We start from the raw sequence: 15,511 nt of genomic DNA on the forward strand, positions 1-15,511 counted from the left end.
CAAGGGCACGGTACACAAACACACACGTATGCACATAATACACACACAGCACCAGCAGTCAAGGTTAAACAAAGATAACTGGACTTTATTTGGGTTAAGGGCAGTGCAGCATGTTGGAAGTGAGCCTGACACACACACACACACACACACACACACACACACACACACACACACACACATACTAGACACACCTGTCAGTGTTGGCGTCTGCTCAGTCCTCTTTCTCGTAGTCTCTCTCTGTTCCTTCGTCCTCTCTGTCTTGGTCATCAGACCTTGTAGCGGGATCTCAAGGGACAGCTGGTGGGGCAGTGTGAGCACCTGCACGATGTGTGTGTGCGTGTGCATCTTTCTGTGTGTGGTTATGTACATCAGTGGGGTTGGGAGGGGGTACCTGCAGTGTTCTGGCCAAGTGTCTGTGTATGTGTGTGAGTGTGTGTTCAGTGTGTGCATGTGAGCACCTGTGCTGCCAGCAGGAACCTGCCACAGCCATGGTGCTTCATGACGTATGCTGGTGACTTCCTAAGGTCGTGCTGTGAACCCCATAATAACTACTATTTTCTTAAAGTCAACTCACCTTAGTGTCCAGAGAAGGATGTGAAGGTATTACAGATACATGATCGATACAAATACGTACACAAAAAAGCACAAATCTTTGACAAACAAAGAAGAAGGTTTTTTTTTTGTGTGTTTCATTTTCAGTTTTTGAGTTTCCTCTCAGATCCAAAAATGAACAGTACACCTGTGGTTTCTCTTTGGTTTTTACATTGGTTTCACGTGTCTGGAAGGTGCCTCATCAAACCGCGATTGCAGGACATTTTCATGCCTTCACCTGTGAACTTCTAACTTTGATTTCTAGAAGCATTAAAGCCATCAAAAAGAAAGAGCTGTCGCCACAGTTAAAAGCATGACAGGCGAGAAAAAGAGGGCAGGTTGGCTTGTCATTCAGCACGTTCTGACAGTAACAAAATTGTGGGGGCGAGTGAGACTAAAAGTTTGTGTCAAAGAGTAGAATGAGGTCTCATGAAACCTGCTCTTACCACAGCAGCTTGTCTCCCGCTGCTGTAAAACGGTGGTAGAGCGTCCGTAATCCGGCCATTATACCTGCCGTCTGCTTCACTGTCAGATTACTGCTGGAGAGCGGGCCTGCCGCATTAAGGACTGTTTGCTTTATATTTAAAACATTTAAATACCTATTTTTAATTGGATGGTTGGTTAATTTTACTTCTTGACTTCTTTGTGAGTGGAGTTCGGTTCACATGATGTTTTTGTTGGTGGGCTGCAAAGTATGCATGTTTGAGTGAAGGAGAGAAGATTTGCTTCGCGGAAAGATGACATTAAGTGATATTAATGTTTTTTAGGTTTGTGTGCACGTGTGTGTGTGTTTGTGCTGCATGTACAGTTGTGAGTGATCGAGGGAAAAGGGCTTGAGAAAGGATCAAAAGCAGTAGGTTATTACTATGCATGCGTGGGCAGCATATATGTCTTTTGAATGTGTGGAAAGATGTAAGTTGAAGACCACAGTTTGTGTGTGCATGTATACACCTTTGAAGATGTGATTGTGTGTGTGTGCGTGCACGTGTGTGTGTGTGTGTGTTCCCTGCAGGCCCCCCTCCCAGCACATTCCCCGTTTCCCAGTGTTGGGATCTTAGGGGACCGATCAAAGCCGGGCTCCCTGCGACTCCCGCGTCTCCAGGCCCTCGGCGCTAACGCGGCTCGACTGAGGAATGCTGAGTAATTCCCTCAGGTGGCAGCTTGTGCTCTGATGTTCAGCGTTAGCACACTCTGTCAGTCTCACTTACGCATGTTAGCTCCTCACACACGTGTGTGTTCAGTGGTAAATACTGTACATACATGCACACGTACAGAAGCAGCACTGGATTTTCACTTCATTTCCTTTTCTCTTTCACTTTTTTCTTCTTTTTGTCTCTTCCACACACGCCGCTCCTCCGCTGCACGCAGTGTGAAGCGTGTGTGTGCGTTACTGCTCTGTATTTTATTCCCCCTCGCTCACATCTCTGTCACGTGTCATGGTGATGTTGTTATGCTGTGATGCGTTGCCCTGGAGAATACTAGTGTTACAGAGGAGGGATGAGGAAACGAAAAGGAGGAGAGTAGAGATGTGAGACCGTAGGAGAGAAAAGAGGAAGGCAAAGGGAGAGAAGAAGAAACGAGAATGTTGGATTCGATTAAAACCTTGGTTAGCCTACATTAAAATCCTCTGGTTTAAGGGCGCAGCAGCAGATAAGAAATGCACTGCCACTTATAGCTCCTTTCTCAGTGCTGAACTTCGCTCTGAATTTGCTTCAGCTCGAAGAGTGAAAGCCTTTTGCAACACAAAAAACACAACCTTGATAGTTTCGCGTCAAGCTGACCTTGTGAATTCCTGTGTGAAGTAATGCGATCACACCGTGGCTTTACACAGCTGCTATTATATCATGAGAAGTTTAATGACATCAGAAGATGCTCAATTAACATCCCCTCCTGTGAAGGCCTAACAGAGGAGAGCGAGCACATGCTCTCAGTCTGACCCTCTGCAGCAGTTCTTGACGATGTGTCAATACCGTGGTTTTATCTTCAGCCTCTCTGTACATTAGTCTGCCTTATCTAAGCTGTAGGCTACACAGCGTGTCTCTTGTCTATTTTAGCTGCACCACTATCTATACTATCTTAGTTGCAAGGCACAGCGTTGCATTGTGCATGCAAGCATGCTGCATGAATGGCAGTAGAGACGTTTACTACCATTTAGTTTATCAGCAGGACAAAGCGTGGCCATCCGGTACACAGAAGCACATTTGGGCAGCTTTTAAGAGTGCTGAACTTTAACCTGCAGTGATAGTGCTGTGGCTCAGAGAGGGAGCGAGTTGCACAACTAAGAGGTAGTTCATGTTTCTCTCTGTGTCTCACTGTATGGGTCCGTCCTCTTTTCTCTCTTTACCTCTCACTGCTTTTCTCAATTTCAGTTTATTGAGCTTCGCTGGTGTAATAGTTCACAAATGGTATTACCAAAGCAGTTGCATATAATTGATTGAGATAGTAATGAGGCCTGGTTTATGAACATGTGTCTGCAAGAAAACTGAAGGAACAGATGAGAGAGTGATCAAAACAGGAAACAGATATGCAGATGTTGAGAATTATTGCAAATAGTTTGTGTCATAATATTGAGTTATATCTTGCAACGTTAAGCTTAGCTAGTTGAGGAGATGATTGTCTAATAGTGTGTTTCACACCTTGATCTGCGATACGACTTGGTGCTTTATGGAAAGAGGTGCCTCGATCCTTGTATGTGTCTCTGGTAATTTGGGTGGTAATTATTCCCCTTCGCACATGCAAAGCGATGTAAGATGGTGATGGGTTGTGTTCAACTAAACAGCCCATTATTGGCCAGTTAGTTGCTTGTCTTGTTGTCTGCAGCCAGTGAACCCAGAGCCTGCAGTGCAATCCAAGAACTTTGCAATGCTGCACTTTCCTCAGTCCTTGGAAGCCGACACTTATGACGCATTTTAAACCAGAAAAACAGCTTGTTTGTTGCACTGTATCTTTTTGCAGACTAGCCAAGTCAAAGTCAGTTTCAGTGGAATTCCCTTCTGAGGCCAGTTGCCTTCTGGTGCATTTGGTCTATTCCTTTTATTCGAGGGTTTATTAATTTTTTTTTCATCTACATACAAAGATACAAATAAAGCACAAAGGCAGCATAAGGAAGGACATGCTTATGGAGCCAAACAAGCCCACAAGGGAGCATGGACTGTCCTCCAGGCCTCCTGGGAAAGATTTGAATGAATTTAATCAGAGAATTAGGAGCAAGAAAAGAAGAACATGTGAAAACAGAAGCTGGTATGACATGAAATGTGACCGAGGTGTATAAATAAAACTTTGATATGAAAGAAAAAGTGAAAGACATAATATACCGTGCTCTAAATAGCTGCAGAGTCGAGCTTCTGGCGTTCCCCTCTGTCGAGCAGACGTGTAGATGTTGTCGATTGTAACAGAAGCATTTGCTAGACAAGCTAGGTCAGGGTGTGATCCTGCAAGAGATACTGCTCTGCTCCTCATTACACACACACACACACACACACACACACACACACACACACACACACACACACTCGCCCCACCTATGGCTCTGTGCTCTTTGTTGACAGCTGTGCTTGCTGCGTCTCTGGGTGTGCGCGTGTAATGTGTGTGTGGGTGCGTGCATGTGTGTCCAACTCTGTGTGTGACAGAGGGACAGCAGGCAGGGGACCAATAGAAAAGCAGATTGAAAGGGGCAGGGCACGGTTTTCATAGGTGCACATGGAGATGCGCATGCACACACACACACACAAACACACACATGCAGGCTGCCAGTATTGTTGAGTGTGTTGTGCGACAGACAGGGAACTGAATCCTTGCCTGCTGAGTCGGAGAAAAAACTTGCAGTTTGTGTGTGTGTGTGTGTGTGTGTGTGTGTGTGTGTGTGTGTGTGTGTGTGTGTGCCTGTGTGCGTACATGAGTGTGTATTCACAAACCTGTGTGGACCACTCTTTTCCATGAAACAGACGAGGTGAATCCAGGTGAAAGCTCTGTCCCCGTATCCTTTCTGCCCTGAAATCGATCAGATTGATATTGATTTATGGATTTTTATCACGTTGACACCACTGAAATATAACATGGAAAGAGAGAAGTAATAAATTTATTGGTGGTTGTAATATTTTTAATGCGGGTAATGACTTCCTGAATGGCTCGTTTCCAAGAAGCACATAGTTAATGTGCTTCATGTACGGTCATGTTCAGTGCTTTCAATATTTCTGTTGTAAAAAATTGGAGTCGTGTGTTTTCAAGCTCTTTACACATTTGTACCCTTTTCCATGTAACGCTTTTATGTTAGTCTGGTGGCTCAGCTCCACATCAGCTCTCGGGGTTGTGCCTCTATATGTGCTCACCTGCTCCTGTTACCCACCTGCTACCTAACTAGCTAACAGCAGCTAGTAGCTACACCTGTAGATAGCTACAGCAAAGACAATAGTCTGCACTGCTACCATGCTAAACCACAATGCTTTGTACTGCTGCTTATGGCACTTTCCGGTTATTTTTAACCATTTTCTTACTTGAATTTACACAACGGTTAGTACCTAAGTAAGCGGTCACTCTGGTGAAATGCTGCCCCCTGTTTGTTTGGAGGTACCCTTGACAGGAGGCCAGTTCTTACACATTGCACCTTACATCAAAACCCTTGGACAATTTTAGAATATTTACTAAGTTAAAGTAGATGATGTGTACCAGACAGCAGTGCTCTCAGCTTACTGAACACAGACTCTTAAATAACAACATGTCGAACCATTCGTATGGTATCTTTGCTCCGTGTTTGCATCTTGCACAAGTGTTTCTGGAGTTGTGGGTTTCTCAGTGTGGGTGCGTGACTCTAAATACTGCATGTGTTTACTTCCATGTGTAAACCAGGTGTTTTACAGGTTTTATGTGCCTGCATATTCCAGTGATTGTACGTTTGTTGAGTTTGTGACAACTTAGCACAAACAAGAAAAACGGCTTTATTATCACTTTCTGTCCCCCGGGCCTCGCTGTCACATGATCGGCTGACCTGATTTTGCGTTGCCAAGGCGATGCCGTGTTTCAGGGTTCAACTTAACGCTGAGCTCCACCCCGTGACCTTGGGACACGCCTTTGTCGCCATGGTAACAGCCTCCAGGGTTACTGTAAATGAGACGGGCGCGTTGGATGGAGCGTTTCTCTCTGTGCTCGTGCATCAAATTAGACACTTTACTACGTTTACTTTCCCGGGGAAGATTAAGTCCTTTTCAGGAACACTCTGCAACACTTTCATAAAGCTGCATTCACACCCGGGTGAAACACGAGACAATTGTCTGCTGCTCCAGGCTCCTGTGCAGCGCCACTGGAGGGCTTTGCACAGTGATTGTAAACAAAAGTTTGGGCAGTGCTGAATCTGTTAGCCTTTGGCCTGTGGGACTTCAAAATAGCATTTATTTCCTTCAAGGATGTATGTGCAGAGTGTATTGCTGCATACATTACCGGGCACAAACGCATCACACTAATATGTTTATTATGGTGTCAAACATCCATTTCTATGATGGAGCTCTAAGAAATCAGAGCATATTCAGTCACATAAATATTTGTTGCATGAGATTATATTAACATTTTAACAACAATGCTACCAGGCTATGACCCAAACAACGAGCCAACCAACAAACAAACAACATTTTGTTCCCACAGACGCACCAGTTTTATTATCAGCCTTCCATTTCATCATAATAGCGCTCGCTTTACCAGAGGCATTTGGTCAAAGTGAAACTTTGTCCACCACAAAGCGAGCCAAGCTCATGAAAGAGGCCTAAATGCCTCCAAATAACTATGTTTTTATTTCAACAAAAAAAGGGAGGACACATGCCTCAAACCAGTGTCTCATGCGGGTAAACAAAGCGTGGTTGCCATGCTGATGGGCCGTCGGTGTATAAATAGCACGGGTGTTTGTTCTGAATACTCCTGAGAGAGACCGAGAGGGAGACGGTGATAGCCAGCATGTGAAAACACGAGCACAGATATTTACAGATGCACATGGTTTGCAGTTTTGCAGACTTTTAGGGTCTTAGGCTCTAAAATGCTGCAAATAACACCACATAAATGTTTTTATATTTCTTTTCAAGTTTTATTTTAGGACAATTTTGTTGATCGTGTTTTCTGGGTAAGTGCTGAAAGTTTACTTGGCTCTCTTGCTGACTTTGGAGAGCAAACCAGAAAGATCAATAAATTGTGGATGCAAGCGCTGAAGTGAGCGAGTTGTTAGCAGTCAGAGTGTCCCGACGCCTCAGAAGCGTCGCTGAGTTTATCATCCTGTTCTGCACAGCCGCCGTTACAAACTGAAAGCGAATCGTTTTGTGGAAATGAACACTGGGCTGAAAGGTTAAACTGATGATTGTAATTGCATAGCAGGTAATTTGGTGATTATGTGGTGATAATTGAGCTCGAACGAGAAATAATCACATCAGGAGAAATATCATTTCCTGCTGATGTGTAGAATAAGAATGAAGAACGCTTTGAAAGTGGCCTTAACGCTCTCTCCGTGTGTCCCTGTAGGGAATGGTGACAGCACCTGCAGACAGACAGACGTGGACAGACGGCGCAGGCTCCCGGAACGCTTCCCTCCCATTGGTGGAGAGATCCAGACTTCACACCAGGAACTGTAGCTCCGGTCAGTCGTCAGCTCTCAACTGAGCAGACTCCACCAACTCTGCCCAAGTCGCTCTGCCTCCTCTGCTCAGGTAGGTCAGAGGTCAAATGAACTGCGCCAAAGAGAGAGCAGATACGTGATTTTAGTGTGAATTCAAACACTGAACTGCTCTTAAACCCATCGGGAGACTGTGAACTGTAGAACAAAACCGTTTTAGAGAGAAGCAGACTTAACAAACTCTATTTTATGATAAGATAATGACAGTGATAATGCGTCATTATGATGTTGTTACTGAGTTGTGACCATCACATTTATTTGGGACCACTTTGGGGTCTACATAATGTACCTGGCTTGTGTTGCTGACAAAGTATTTTGTCAGTATTAGAGTTGTAACATAGAACAGGCAGAAGATCTGATGTGCTTATGTGTGTTTGGGTTTATGTATATTTCTGTGACCCAGAGGATAAACTTCTCTGGGCCCCTCTGAGCTCCTGTTCTCCTTCCTCCTTCTTCTCTCCTCTTCCCTTCATGATATTTCTTTTGATTACAGTCTTTGCTTTCTTATTCTTCACAGTGACCCTCCCACTGATGTCTCTCGGCTCAGTTTTGCAGTCTCCTCTCCCTCCCTCCTCTTTTTTTCCTCTTTTCTGTGTCCTCGCCCTCTGCTGTATCTATTGAAGCCCCTCTGCTGGTCCTTTATCTGCGTCTCACCAGCTGTGTGTTGAAGCTCCATTCTCTCCTATGAGGGAGAGCAGAATGAATAGAAGGGCTTACAGTGAGAAAGCCAATCCCTGCCTTTGGTCTCATTGAACACATCTCTTTACTCCTCTCCTCTCCTCCTGTCCTCTCCTCTATCCTAAGACTCTGCTGTGACCAATCCCGTCTCCTCCGCCTCCTGCTGTTAGCTGCTCCCACCGTCTCAGATGGGCTGTTATTTTTAAGGAACATGTGTTCCAGCATAGAAAGGGAGCACAACCAAAGTACAGACTGGATTATTTGGCACAATTTTCAATGAAACTACAAACATTCAGAATTTTAATTAGGCGGGAAAAAAAAAAAAATCACAAAACCCAAAGAGAACTGCCTTCTGAGTCTCTTCCCAGTGGCAGCGTACCTACTGACTTTTTACTAAACAGTTTTTTGTTTATCACCCTTCAGCGATATACAGTTATGCTTGACTCACCAACAGCATCATTAGATTTTGCTGTGAGGTACTTGGCGGTGCTTGGGGACTTGCTTCATAACTATACAAATATGTTTTGAAGTGCAGACTAATTAGTTTATTAATTTAACTTTGTACCAATTCAGAGAGGAGTAGCGAGGAGGGGGTAAAAGAAGTAGAGCTTCTGAGAGGAAAAAAAAATATAAAGGAAAGGTAGATTTAGATGAAACAGACGCAAGAAAAGCACATAATTAAACAAACTGCTGCCTATAAAGAAGTTGATTTTCTGTTTCTTTCTCACTCACAGCGATTCAACCTCTCCCTGCCCTTCTTTCCCTCCCTCTTCTCTCTCCTCCCTGTCTCCTCCTTTCTTTACCCATCAGTCTCGCTGAATGGAAATTACACATTTCACTCCCATGCTTCTTTCTGCTTCCTCTCTCTTTTGTAAACTCGCTGTTGACAGTTGCCTTTCTCCGAGCAGAAAGCCTCAGAAATGAGCAGATGGAGGGCTGACAGTCTAGAAGCTCAAACAATGACGCTGGGCGGCAAGTCGTGGTGATCAACACATGTCAGAAAATAGCTGTTAATGGGGGAACCTTATACAGTCTGTCAGTCATCTATATATAAGGGATGGACCCATTTTTGTCTTCCTGCCTGCTGAGGATGTGGAGTCCAATCACCTAAGACTTGACATGTGTGTTCAGATGTTTGACACGTGCCTTATGCTGTATCCTGCTTGGCTTACAGAGAGTTCAACGGTGGAGCAAGCTGATGTTACCAGACAGCTAACATTGCATGTCATGAATAATACACTTGTTATGGATGTGAGTTATTAAGGTGGTGCTAATGAGGCTCCTGGTTTGCTTGTGAGTGCCAAGAATGTCTATTTTTCGAGTTTATGTTGAGTATGCTGCAGGTTTTCGGAAAAACAGGCGTGGAAAATAAGACATGGAGTTGCTTTTGACAGGTCTAAGCTATTTAATTTGTCTGTTTTTGAGAAAAAAGACCATGTGGGTTTGTATTTAGAGCAGGGAGACATGAAAAACAAGATATCACCTTAGCAGAAGAATTTCTTCGAGCAATGTCTGTGTAGTTGTGGAGAATCACGTCAGGTCGTATTATTGACAGCTACTTTTTCCAGATACATGTTATAGAATATCACTAGTTTAAGTATTTGAGGATACAGCGGTCAGTGTACTGTAAGTACTGTAAGTCAGTACTCTGCTGCTAAGTAACAGGTTTCTTGCTCAGCCTGTATATTTTATGGTAATACCTTGACTTTCCTGGTAAATTCTTAATAATTTCTTTATCATTTCCTTGCTAGTTTCCTGGAAATAACAATACAATGTGGTACTAGTCATAGGCAAAGTAGAGAGTGTTGAAATGGTCTACTTCCAGTTAATTAATGAATTATTTGATTTCAGTGAATTGCTTACATAACCAAGGAGTTTTTTAGTCAAGGCACAGTAGATCAGCAAAACATGCAAAAATATGAAATTTCTCTTCAGACAACAGCTTGGTTTATATGGAAAATAATGTTTGTAGCAATAATTGAATGAGGAATATATGCTCATGTGGGTTTTTTCATACAATTAGTCTCAGATTACATCCTTCTTTCAAGGAAACTTCCCTGGAATTTAAGATAACATTACAGACCTGTACAGCTGGCTCGGTGACTGTGGCCCTGTACAGAATCCACTGACATCAGGAGCAAGATCAGCCTTTTCTCTGCCGCTACTGGAAGTGTCACATCGATCCACTCATTAAGTTTCTTACATTACGGGAAGGCTGTAACTTTAAATCCAGATAATACCTGGGGCACATTTGCAAATTATGCTTGGCTTTTACTTGAGCATTCAGCAAGGCCGTGCTGTGATATTTTATATGCTAAGAGAAAGCGTAAACTTCTCTTGCAGGGGCGATCTGATTGCTTTATATTAACTTTATATTTTCAGAGATTGATTTTTCTTTTTCATTTGAAACTGAAATGACTCCCACCCACTCTCTCATGGTTAGACTCAGTACAGCCTGCAGCAGCAGCTCACAGTAATCTCAAAGATGTCAAATTACCAATTAACCCAGCAATGCTCTCTATAATAAAGCTTCAGAGGAGCCTCAAGATGTCCAGCAATGCCAGGGGTTATCAGTCCAAGTGCTCTGTATTAAGTGAACTGTTCTTGTTGTGTGACATTAGACTGCGCAGGCAAGGGGGTTAAAAGTATATATTGTTTGTTTTAGCCTGCTGAAGGTTAGCATTTATGCCATTTAAATGTCACACGTGCAAGAAATTCAGTTTCCTGTTGTAAGAAACCTGTTACATTTTGTGCAGACTGCTTCCTTCAGAGGGTTAAACAACCTGAGTAAATGGAGAGGTCCCCCCTTCGCTCCCTGTGTGTGAGCATGGATTTCCCCTTCTCTGTTTTCTTGTAATAGCTGCGCTCTGCTTTATTTGATCTGGGCCCCCGCTTTCATAGTAGGATTGAATTGGGTCTGGAGAGCAAGGGAAACACACACTCACATACACACACACACACCTGAGACTGCCAACTGCTACAGCAGCTGCCCCAGAATGAAGGAAGGAGAGAGATATAGAGGAGAGGGAGGGAGGGAGGTGGAGGTGGAGGAGGGGCAGCGGGAGAGTAGTAAGATACACAAGAATAGAGGAGGTGGTGAGAAAGGAAAGAAAGGGAGAGACAGCTAATAAGAAAGAATGTGGATTGTTGGAATGAGCCATGCCAGAAAATTAGCATCTGAAAATGAAAGCATCATCTAATGTGGTGCAGGCCACAGACAAGCAGAGGGAATTAATTAAATCAAGACACATTTAATCTGTATCTCTCTTTCTTCCTTGTATCCTCTGTCCTCTACCGCCGCTCGCCTCCCGACTCTCTCGCTCGCTCTCACTTTTGTCTCGCCGTCTTTACTCGTCGTGCCTCCCGTCTCCACACACACACGCTGTCCGATATACACGCATCCTGTGGCTGTCTCTGCGCGCTAAGCAATTAGTTAATTACCTCGCCCAGTGTTGCTGAGTCCATCCACACTGATGTTTCTTTCTGAGTTACTAAGAGGAGAAGAGAGAGGAGACGAGGCAGGCAAATGAGGAGCGGAGGAATGAATGAGAAGAGAGGCATTCTCAATAGGAAGGGCTGACCTGAGACTGCCTATTGTGCAGGTACTAGAAACTCTTGGCAAGAGAGAAGACCACAATGAAGTGCTTTTGAACACCATTTGTTTGAAAGTATCAGCCCAGGCCGTTGTGTTTGGAAAAAGCTCATAAAACCGTATCATATCTTCTTTGTTAAGACACTTGTAAGGATATTTCCTTGAGAGTGGAGGTCTGCACAAGCCCACATGGAAACATCTGAAGACACCTGACAGCACACTCAGATCTGCATGTGGAGAGAAAGAGCAAGCATCATCCCTCTGTCCTTCTCTGCTGAGTACCGCCCGGTAGAGCCGTTATGTCACAGTATTGATAAAAATAGCCTTTTTTGCTCGGTGGATACAGTCATAAAAGGTAGTTTCAGGGAAGGAGATCTGCTCTTTCAGTTCTGAGAACCACAAAATAAAAATCAATTGAAGCAGAACAGCTTCTGCAGCAGCTCCGTATGTTCCACACAGCCTGTTTACAAAGCAGACATGTTGAGTCGGTGCCGGAGAAAGACGACTTTTCCATCTCTCCTCCTTCACAATGTGGTTACACCTTAGCCGCATTTACCGTCCCTCTCGCTCCCCCCGTCTTCCTCTCGTCCTGTGCAGCAGCACAAATGGCACCTGTTGCTGATTGGCTGGAATAGTGTGGTTTGTTGTGTGTTTCCCATTGACAGAGCCAGGGCTGTGTACAGAAACCGGATTTATTTTTCAGTGCACACACAGAACAGACGGACCATGAGGAGATATTCACTGAATCTCGAACTCACTGAATATCAACAATCCATAGGAGCTAATCAGCATGCGCTTGTCTGCTTGACTCGACCACCGTGTTCCATCACTCTGTCCTGATAAACATCACCGTGTCGCCTCCGCAAGTGTGTGTTTGTGATTCAGAGTGTTTGTTAATACGGCATATCTGCGTGTGCGTACACTGTGCGTGTGCGTGTGTGTGCGCTGCAGACTCAGCCTTCAGTAGTTTGTGTTTGCGAACCACAACATGCTGAAACGCATGTGTAAGTGAAATGTGAAATGTCATGTGGAGCTGTGGGGTATTGACTGGAATTCAGCCATCAGCATGGAAAAACATGTTGCTGTAGGTCGTTACTAATGAGCCATACATGAGCTGGAACATTATGTGTGTGTGTGTGTGTGTGTGTGGGTGTGTGGGTGTGTGTGTGTGTGTGTGTGTGTGTGTGTGGGTGTGTGGGAATGGGGGTGGATGCCTGCGTCTGCATTTTTGCGGTGTGTACTGTATCTTTGTGACTTAGTACATCGAAGCATTTACTCTTAAATTCGTGTTTAGGAGGCAGACAAAGTGTGTGTTTTAAGAACTTTAGAATTGTGTGTGTGTGTGTGTGTGTGTGTGTAATTCCACTCTGTGTGGGTGCCATTATTCACAGAAGAGTGCTTGTCTGCCTTCGGCGTGATTAATCCACTGTCCTTCCTAACTCCGACCCACTTTTGTTGCTCTTTCCTTTGTTTGCTCTTGATTCCCTTCTGCTTTATAGCATTAAGCAATGAGTAATGATGACTGACATCATCTCTGGCTAGGCTAGTGCCGACTAATTGGCCAGAGCGATCTGATTGCATTAGATGTTATTCCTTCAGGGTATTCCCTGTCCTCCGCCCCCGCCTTGAAAGATATCCCTCATTGTTTGCATGGAGCCGCATATTGCTTTTGTGTGGCCTTTGTTTTGGTGTTATTGTATTAATAGTGGATATTTATTAATTGTTTAAAATGCTTTGTGCATTTAAAAGTGAACAATGCTAAAAGCCGTGATTTCTGACGAGCTTTGTCTGGTCTAGTTAATTGCCGTCACTGAAAATGCACAGTCTCAGGACAGTTGAAGGATATTACAAACGCGCTACGGGGACAATAATATACCACTGGAATGTCTTTGGTTATTGTGTGGGCGCTCTGGGTGCTCATGTGAGAAAGCAATAAAGGTTGAAAAATGAAGTTGCACCTAGATTTACTAACAGCCATGAGAGGCTTTTTCCTCCACTCAGATCTCTCTCTTGTCTTCTCCGTCTTCTTCCTTTCACAGCAGCCGCTCTAAGAGCCACCTTTTCAAGAGAGGTAAAATGATTACAGTAATGGATGCCCCCCACTTCAACCTTTCTCTTGCTCTCCTTCACAGTCGCTACTCTGTACATTCTGTTCTGTGCATTAGCGTGGCCCCGGGAATGCCCTTACTCTCTGCGGCTTAATGCAATCACACCTCCAGTGCAAGTGCACCGAGAGGGAGACGGTGGAGAGGAGAGATGAGAATGTATAGGAGGACGCAGAAGGGGGACTGGCGGGTGGCGACAGGCGGGAGCGATCACATCAGAGGATGATAGTTACCTGGAGACAGGACAGAGAAGTCATGCAAATTAGATAATTTACAGGTTCTCCCGTCAGTCGAGTGCCTGTGTAGTTTCCTGGCATAAATGTCATCTGTACAATCATGGAACCACTAATTTGTGTCTAAGTTTTCAAGGCTGGAATGCAGGAACGTCTGTGAATACCAGGCATGAAGCACTGTAACGGATGAGCTGAGACGGTGGTTTGAAATACCCAAGACAGTTATTTCACTTTTTATTTTTTATTTTCAGTTGCCCTACAAAATTCATTGAATCCATAAAAAAAAAGCTTCATACAGTAAAAGGAAAGTTCTGCGTGAGATTGTGGAACTGTGTTGTGTATTTTCACATTAAAGTGATGGGAGGGGAAAAAAAGCAGCACAGAAGGGGAAAAAAATGCACCTCAGAAGAAAAAAAGCACCTCAGAAGCAACAAATGAAATTGGTTCTCAGATGTTTTTATTCATTGTACGCCTGGATGTTCTGAAATAGTCAGGAGTTCATGATGACAAACACTTCTCCCACAGGAGGAGTTGAGCTCGCTTCAGCAACTTCAGCTTTTAGTAAGATGAATGAGGATGGCCTTTGTGGTGCCTGTGAAGTCCTTATGCTGAGACCTATAGAGGACTTATTGCTTTTACAACCAGGCTTTATGATAAAGTGCCATCTCTCTGACCACCCACTCTCTCCCACCTACCGTTGGCTCTCCATATCTTGCTGTGTGTTACTCCGTCTGTGCACCTTGTTGCTTCTGTTGTCTTGTTCTTTTTTTGTCCTCTCATTTCTCCCCCCTTTCATCTCGCTGTGTGTCCTTATTTCTCTGTCAGTTTCCCTCTTCGTGTCTCTCTAACTCCCTGTCGGTGACTTTGCCACCCTCTCCTCTTGCCCACTCCCCTTGATAGTTAGCAGCCGCTGCTTTTTAATGTCATTTATGTCAGTTTGCTTTTTCTCAAGTGGTTGGCATGGCTGAGCAGACGCTGAGTGGTGTGTCTAATTGGCAAATTGGTCCATGCTCGTGATCTGATGATATGATACCTGAGCTGTTAGCTCCAATCACTGCCTCCCACCCTCAGTGATAATTACCTTGAGAAAACCAGTCAAGTTGGAATGACAGGAGCCGGGGAGGCAAAAACACTGGGTTTGTGCCCGATAGTGATGAAGATGTCCTGTTTTACAGTTATACACAGAAACATATCAGCATTGATTTTTTAGAAGTGTGTAATGTGTCTATAAAACAAACATCTTGCTGTGGATTCTGGTTGCCAGTCTCATAAAGTCACAGCATAACTGCTCTGTGCTGTATACACCAGACCTTCCTACCATCACACAGTTGTCAGCAGAGTCTGCACAGCAGTGTTGATGGATGGCCACTTACCAGTATCCCTATATACTATCCACTTATGCTCCTCTGCTCAATCCTTTTATGTGAGGAGAGGTGTGGGCTAATAGCCCATTGAGCTAAACTAGTTTTCCTTCACTTGGAGGAACAGAGTGAACTTTGGGCTAATGTAGAGCCCTGTGGTTTCCTCAGTGGTATAACAATGGCATTCGGCTTCGGTTGAGGGATTTTAATGAAACAGTCCAGGGTGATAGCCAGCAGACATTATTCAACACGGACACCTGAGAGATTTTCAAAGTTGCAGTATATGTTGGTGCACCTCTAAAAAA

General features: G+C 44.2%; 1 protein-coding gene across 1 annotated transcript in view; it reads left to right on the forward strand.

The window, feature by feature from the left end:
- The window catches only part of atxn1a (ataxin 1a), an 84,299-nt gene that overhangs the window by 16,984 nt on the left and 51,804 nt on the right, over positions 1-15,511 (forward strand). The window contains exon 2 of the mRNA XM_076755183.1: positions 7,087-7,271. The gene's annotated coding sequence lies outside the window, so the exon portion shown is untranslated. The remainder of the gene's footprint in view (positions 1-7,086; positions 7,272-15,511) is intronic.

Source organism: Chaetodon auriga, chromosome 17 (assembly GCF_051107435.1).
Source record: "Chaetodon auriga isolate fChaAug3 chromosome 17, fChaAug3.hap1, whole genome shotgun sequence".
NCBI classification, from domain to species: Eukaryota; Metazoa; Chordata; class Actinopteri; order Chaetodontiformes; family Chaetodontidae; genus Chaetodon; species Chaetodon auriga.